At 48.2% G+C, this 6876-nt stretch overlaps 1 pseudogene; it reads left to right on the top strand.

Moving 5' to 3' along the window:
* The first annotated feature begins 3450 nt into the window (after positions 1 to 3450).
* On the top strand, positions 3451 to 4818 carry LOC115302383 (annotated as a pseudogene).
* The last annotated feature ends 2058 nt before the right edge of the window (positions 4819 to 6876 follow it).

Raw genomic sequence — 6876 nt, 5'->3', positions numbered from 1 at the left:
GGAATCATTGTTGCACTATACACCGACTTGGATGCACATTAAAAATAAATAAATACATACATACATACATAAATGAAATTTTTAAAATGAAGAAAGATGAGACTTGTGTTTAAAGTTTTATCTGAGCCAGAAGAGGAACAGTGTAGGTAAAATATGTCATAAAACCCCGTCTTTGCCTGTCCCAGTTCAACAGCTAAATATGGGCACAACCTAACAGTGCCAAGTGGAACTGCCTTCTTTTTTTTTTACGTTTATTTATTTTGAGAGAGAGTACACGTGAGTGAGCAGGGGAGGGGCAGAGTGAGGGGGAGACAGAGAATCCCAAGCAGGCTCCACGCTGTCAACGCAGAGCCTGATGTGGGGCTCGATCTCACGAACCACGCGAGATCATGACCTGAGCTGAAATCAAGAGTCAGATGCTTAACCCACTGAGCCACCCAGGTGCCCCTAGAACTGCCTTCTTAACGAAAACACAAATATAGTCCAGGGAGATCCCACGATGCCAATGACCGCATCCACACTTACAGATCTACTGGTCTTTGGGGTGGGGCATGTTGCTAAAACTTAAACTGATATCTCAAAGAGCAAAGAGGGGCAACAATTTACACACGAGTGTTAAAGACATTAATCACCGGTTAATGTAGTAAATCTAGTTCCAGCACAAGGTTTCACCGGGCCTTTCTTATTCTTGTGAAATTGCAAGTTGCTTTCGGCAAGTTACACAGAAGAAAAAAACACAAGGAAGGAAGGAAATGAAGAGAGGAAGGCTAGGAAAGAAAGGAAAAGAAGAGAGGGAGGGAGGGAAGGAAGGAAGGAAGGAAGGAAGGAAGGAAGGAAGGAAGGAAGGAAGGAGGGAGGGAGGGAGGAAGGAAGGAGGGAGGGAGGAAGGAAGGAAGCCACCCTGGTGTTATAATCCCACCTCACGTCATCAGTGTCACCAAGAGGGCTTTAAAACATCCGTGCTACTCAAAGGAGGCCTCAAGCTGAAGCAAGACTCTCAGGACTCAGACATGGGCTTTGTTCTTGAGATCCAGTCCCCATCTCCACTGATCCACTCCACGGAGCCTATAGAGTTCAAACAAAACAGCAAAGCAAGAGGACCTGGGGGAAGGGAAGGAAGCAGGGCTCTTCCACGTTTTTGGCCCAACTATCTGCCAAAAGCTTAACTAACAAGAGCACATCCCTATAACTTGAAGCAGAGGTAAAATATCAAAAGGAAAACATGACACTTTTCCAGGGAGAAGGCGGGTGGGTGGAGGTCTCTTTTTTTTTCTTTAAATATGTCACATTTCCCAAAAATGCACAAGGTGTCATCCCTGCAGGAAAAAAAGTCAGGCTCTGAGGTCACAGAGCCCTGAGCTTCAAGCCTGCCTGTGACTTCAGACAGCTCTCGGGCCCCTGAGTGCTCAACTCGACATCAGCACTAATAATACCTCTGCCTCGGTGGATTGAAATGAGGGCAGGTGACACATCCCTGGGATAGAGCCTGGCCCAAGCAGGTGTTCAGTAAATGGTGGGTGCCATCCTGATGATGACGATGACAATGACGACAATGAGGGCAACCCCACTGTTCCACTCCCTCTGGACCACAATCCTTCTGCACACAAACCTGCCCCTCTTCTGACTGGCAATCACATTCACTTAATAAGTATAGCTAGCATCCACTGAGCACTGGCTCTGTGCCAGATGCTGTCCAGTAAATTATTTCTCTTAATTTGCAGGGCACCCAAAGATAGAGGCAGCCAACACCCCACTTTATAGGCAAGGAAACAGGTTCAAAGAGGTTGGGTAATGCCTTGGTCAGGGTAGGCTCACCACTATCATGAAAAACCCAAAACCTCAGTGACTTAACACACTCCAAGCCTACCTCTTCCCCATGTCCTTGTTGGCAGCAGGCATGGAATGAAGGACTCATTGTAGCAGTCATTCGGGGACCCAGGCTCCTTCTGAATTGTGACTCTCCCCCTCCTACACTGAGTTGCCACTTGATCATCCCCTGCATGTAGATGACAAGCAAGAAGGAGAGCGAGAGTATGGCTCTCCCTCCCCTTAACCCAATGTGACACCTGGCACTTCTGCTAAAATGAGTCTCTCAGCCCCAGCTCAATGCAAGGGGTTGGGGCATAGCCTACTGGTGTTCCCAAGAAGACGAGAAGAGAAAAAGATACTAGCCACACTAGTCTCTATCACAACGAACTTGCCTAAGATCATGCAGCTGGTAAGAACAGAAGTGAACTATGACCCCAAGCTCTTATCTCCTAATCACTGAGTCACACTGTCATCTGGTGAACCATGGAGGTTTTAAAACAGAGCTCCCATATTTTTTTCCCATTCCTCCAACTTCGTATCTCTTGGGATACCCACTCTTGGAATCCAGCTTCCCTGTTGTGCGGAAGCCCGAGCTAGTCTATATAAAGAGATTACATGTATTCGCTCCAGCTAACATCCAGGGAGAGGTCCCATCCATCACCTAGAATCACCCACCAGCTGTGTGAGTGAAGACCCTTGCAAATTATTCCAACCAACAGTCAAGTCACCCCCAACTTTTGAGCCTTCCTAGCTGAAGCCCCAGACGTCATGGAGCAGACAATCCATATGGCTGTGCCCAGTCTGAACTCCTGACTCCCAGAATCTATGAGCATAAGAAAAGGGTTGATTGATGACACTATGTTTTCAGGGTGGTTTGTTATACAGTAGCAGTAACTAGAAGAATTTACTTAAGACCCTACTGGGGCACCTGGGTGGCTCATTCAGTTAAGCGTCTGACACTTGACCTCAGCTAGGTCTTGATCTCAGGGTCATGAGTCCAAGGAGCACATTGGGCTCTGCACTGGGAATGAAGTTTACTTAAGAAAAATAAGTAAGACCCTATTACTTCTGGGGAGAAAAGCTTCCATAATCTCTTGATACCACCTTTTTTATTGTTATCCTTGTGCTATTTGATCTTTTTCCCCACGATAAAAATTTCCCACAATAAAACTTTATGTCTTCTACCAGCAGGAGAAAAATGTTTAATGATGCACCCTCTGCTAATCACTAAATCCCGTTGACCTCTGTGACCTTGTCCCTTGACTTTGCCAGGAAGTGAGACTCCTTGGGTACATGGTAAAGCTGGGTGGCTACACAGATCCCAGAGGTCCCTGATGCTTGTTCCAGGAAGGAACAAGCCAGTGGCACTGGCCACCACCTCTAACTGTCCTCTTCTAAGCACCAAGCCAGCTTCTTCGAGGATAAGCAGGGACCTGGGTCAGCTCCACCTGTACATGTGAAAATAACACTAGCTAGTGAGGGGGCTGGAATTATGGGTAAAACAGGCCCTAAAGATGGTTTGTGAAAATGTCGCCGAAGAGGTCTGGGTACTGCCTGCCTTTGGACAGTGGCTCATGCTGTGGTCTGCCTCCCCCAGGCACAGAAGATTAATTTTGAAAGTAAAAGTTCAGGGGAAGGAAGATGGCAGTGCCCAGCAGCCATGAGGAGAGAGGACACGGGGACCCCAGGGAGCAGCCAGACTCACACCTTACCGCCACATCCCCACACGCTCTCTCCTCACACCTCCTGACAGGTTGGGTCAGAGGCTGTACCTGGTCTCTGGGAAGAGGGCATGGATCTCCTTATGCACATTTGCATCTTTTCAGAAACACCAATAAGCAATGGGTGACCTTCCTCACGCCCACGTATGTCACACAACGGGACAGAAGCCTCCGCCAGCAAGTAAAATGGATGCCAGAAAGAGTGGCATCTCCTTTCCTTGAAAAAAAAAAAATCCCTGGGTCAGGCCAGAGCAGAAATCTGTGAAATGAGACCTCGTCCGTCCCCAGCCTATCTTTGTCCAGAGAGCCAAAGGTAAAAAAAAAAAAAAAAAATTGCTAGAACCAGTCTCCAAAACTCCAGGCTCAGGGGATGTGGGGAGAGAGACCAACGATGAAAAGCGATGGGGGAAATGAAGCTGCATCTAGAGGATTTTCCAGGAATTGTGGCTTGACTGTCCAAACCCAGACTCACAGCTCTCAGGTGGCCGTGTACTGGCTCCAGGACCTCTTGACTGTTTCCTACTTCCTTGACCCAGAACAGCCCTTGCCTTCCGTGTCACCAACTCCACCATCAGTTTTTCGAAGCACCACTGGACTCATACATGAATACAACAAAAAAACAGACCTCTGGTTTGTGGACAGATGAGCCCGTGGTGAGTTGTGTCCTCTGCCACTTGCTCTGTGTTCCAGAAGCTACCCATCTTCCCAGAGGCAGTGGACCCACTCACGGGAGAGCCGGGGATCTCCCACATCTTCCTGTGGACCTGTTGCTGTACCCCGTTAAAGAGGATCAGCATTGCCATCAGTGTGGATTGGGGTCATTGTTGGGGCCACGCCCACCCGTCGTGGGCTGGACAGCAGCAACCTGACCTCGATGCTGGAATATTTCTCCCAGGAGGAATTCTCTACTCCTGTCAGCTTCCCCATTTCAATGCCCTGAGTTGGGGCCTCTCCACAGATGACTCCCAAGGCTCCCATATGATGTCGGCCACCCATCCGGCCCTGTGAGGTACATCACTTTGTGCCACTGCCTGGCCTTGATCTGATTGTCCTTGGCACCCCCCATCCTGGATGCCACCACATGGACCTTCCCCATCACCTCCTCATCCCACACCCATCAACCTGTGTATTTCCTTCCCCCACTTCCGGTTCTACACGGAAGTGGACCAGAAGAGCCCCTGGAAACTTCCTTCGCAGCCTCTGGCACCTGCTTCTTGCTCCCGCGCTCATGCTCACCTGTGAGCAGCCACCAGGTGGGAACTGTGCCAGGGGACAACCTCAGAGTTGAAATCACATGGGCATGTGGGAACTAAAAACCAAAACCCAAAAAACATACAGGGAGATGTGCATTTTTTTTTTTTATCCCTCTGCTGTTAGACAAGAATATTTTGGTAATTCTGGAGCTTGAGAGGAGAGACTGCTGGGCGATTGCAAAATGATTTGGTGCTCAGGGATCACCCGGTGATTGTCTTTCATGGCAACGTCCAAAATGCTCCCCAAATAACAGGTTGGCTCAGATTGATTAGAACAAGAATATTTTTCTCTCTAAGGGTCTTTATATATTTCTTTCTCCAATTCCCCTTCCCCCAGATTGTCTTTCTTCTTTCCTGCATGGATGTACAAGTGTGCCTCCTCCTTTATGGTCTCACACACACACACACACACACACACACACACATACTCCCCGCCCGCCAGCCCGAATGCTCGTTGGTGGCCACTCTATCTAGTTCTGTGTCCTCTGGATCCCCAAGGGCAGCGGAAATGCACACTGCGGGCCCTCCCTGCGAATGAGCTAGGGCCCCTGATCCAGCTTTCTCACACGCATTCTCAACCGCATATTCCCCCAAATAAAAGAATACCAAGGATGTGCGGCTGCTTGGCATTCAAAGGGGGAATTCCACACGGTTGCCTAGGGGACCTCACACAGGACTGCCAGCCCCCAGCCGCCCCCCTATTGCACATCAGCATTTCAAAAACTCAAAGGAATCAAAGGCATCTTTATGGCTCACTTTAAAATACTGGAGGTGTCTGAAGTGTTTCTTTCTGGAAGGGTGGCACTAGGTTTCATACCACGTTCTGCCCTGCTCTGACCCATTACCATCGCCCTTTGGCCACCGCTGCAGATCAGTGTGGTTTCTCAAGACCGAATGAGAAGGGAAGTCAGGGGGAAAAAGGTGAGCTGGCCTAGCTAGTCACATAGCTCACATTATCATCCTTTCAGTAAAAAAATGCCATTTCTCTCCTGGTATCTTCTAAATTCAGAAATTAGCCTCCCTACATCCAATGGCTTTAAGAGCCAGAAGCTTGGGTTGGATTCCTGGTGGGGATGCGTCGTAGGGTCCCAGGACTTGTGCAAGCTCCCCTGTAGCCACGTATGGCCCCCATCACCTCTGGGTCCTTCCACCTGCCCTTCCCGTATGCCTCTCATCTGCTGTCACACCCCACTTGCCTGAAGGTCTTGAGCCTAACAGGATGTTTTAAACGTTCAGTCTCCAGGGGCTCTGCTGCCCTGTTAGAATTCATTTCAGGGAGTTTCAGCAACATTTAAATGATCACTGCGATATGCCTGGTCTCAAAATTTTCTAAAGCGATTGCAGATAACATGTGACCCCTGTTTCTAAGTAGCTGTAACATTACCTCTCAGCTACATCCAGGTTCCTTACTGCGAAGAACACAGCGTGGGAATGTCTGCATGCAAAGAACATCTCCAACTTGTTGCAGCCCTCAAATTTGTAAAATACCTCCGTTCTCTTTTCCTGCAGCAATAGACCAGTGTGCGTGTGTGTGTAAAAGAAAGTGAAAGTACAGATGACATTTTACTATGGAAGAAAAACTGTTAGCTTGAACTACATGAAATCACCGGTGTTAGTCATGTGTGACCTACAAAAAATTGGCAATTTCATATGGTTCAACCTAATAACAGGGGAGACTTGTTGAGGGCTTACTAAGTGTTGGAGTCTATGACAAACGTTTAATCCCCTAGACCTCTTAAGAAGGACATTTGCATTCCCATTTCACAGAGGAGGAAGCACACTGGAGGAGCTTAAGGTGCCCCAGATGAGAACTTGAAGAGAGATCAGTCAACTGGTCAACAATTCACAAACATGGAAATGAACAAAGGAGTCATGGGACCAACACCCTCTCTTTACATACAAGATAACCATGGCCTGCGCATGGTCTGACTCTCACTGGCAATGGACATGAAAGCGCAAGGGGAAGTGTCATCAAGAGTACTTGAGACCCCTCGACATTCTATGCCTCTCCTGGTCTCATTATACTAAGTCTATGCCCTTCCTCAACTTGACCTCACTTGGTTACATCAAGTAAAAAACAATAGTCATCTCTA

This window comes from Suricata suricatta, chromosome 9 (genome assembly GCF_006229205.1).
Source record: "Suricata suricatta isolate VVHF042 chromosome 9, meerkat_22Aug2017_6uvM2_HiC, whole genome shotgun sequence".
NCBI lineage: Eukaryota > Metazoa > Chordata > Mammalia > Carnivora > Herpestidae > Suricata > Suricata suricatta.
This window is presented reverse-complemented; position numbering and strand designations above follow the sequence as displayed.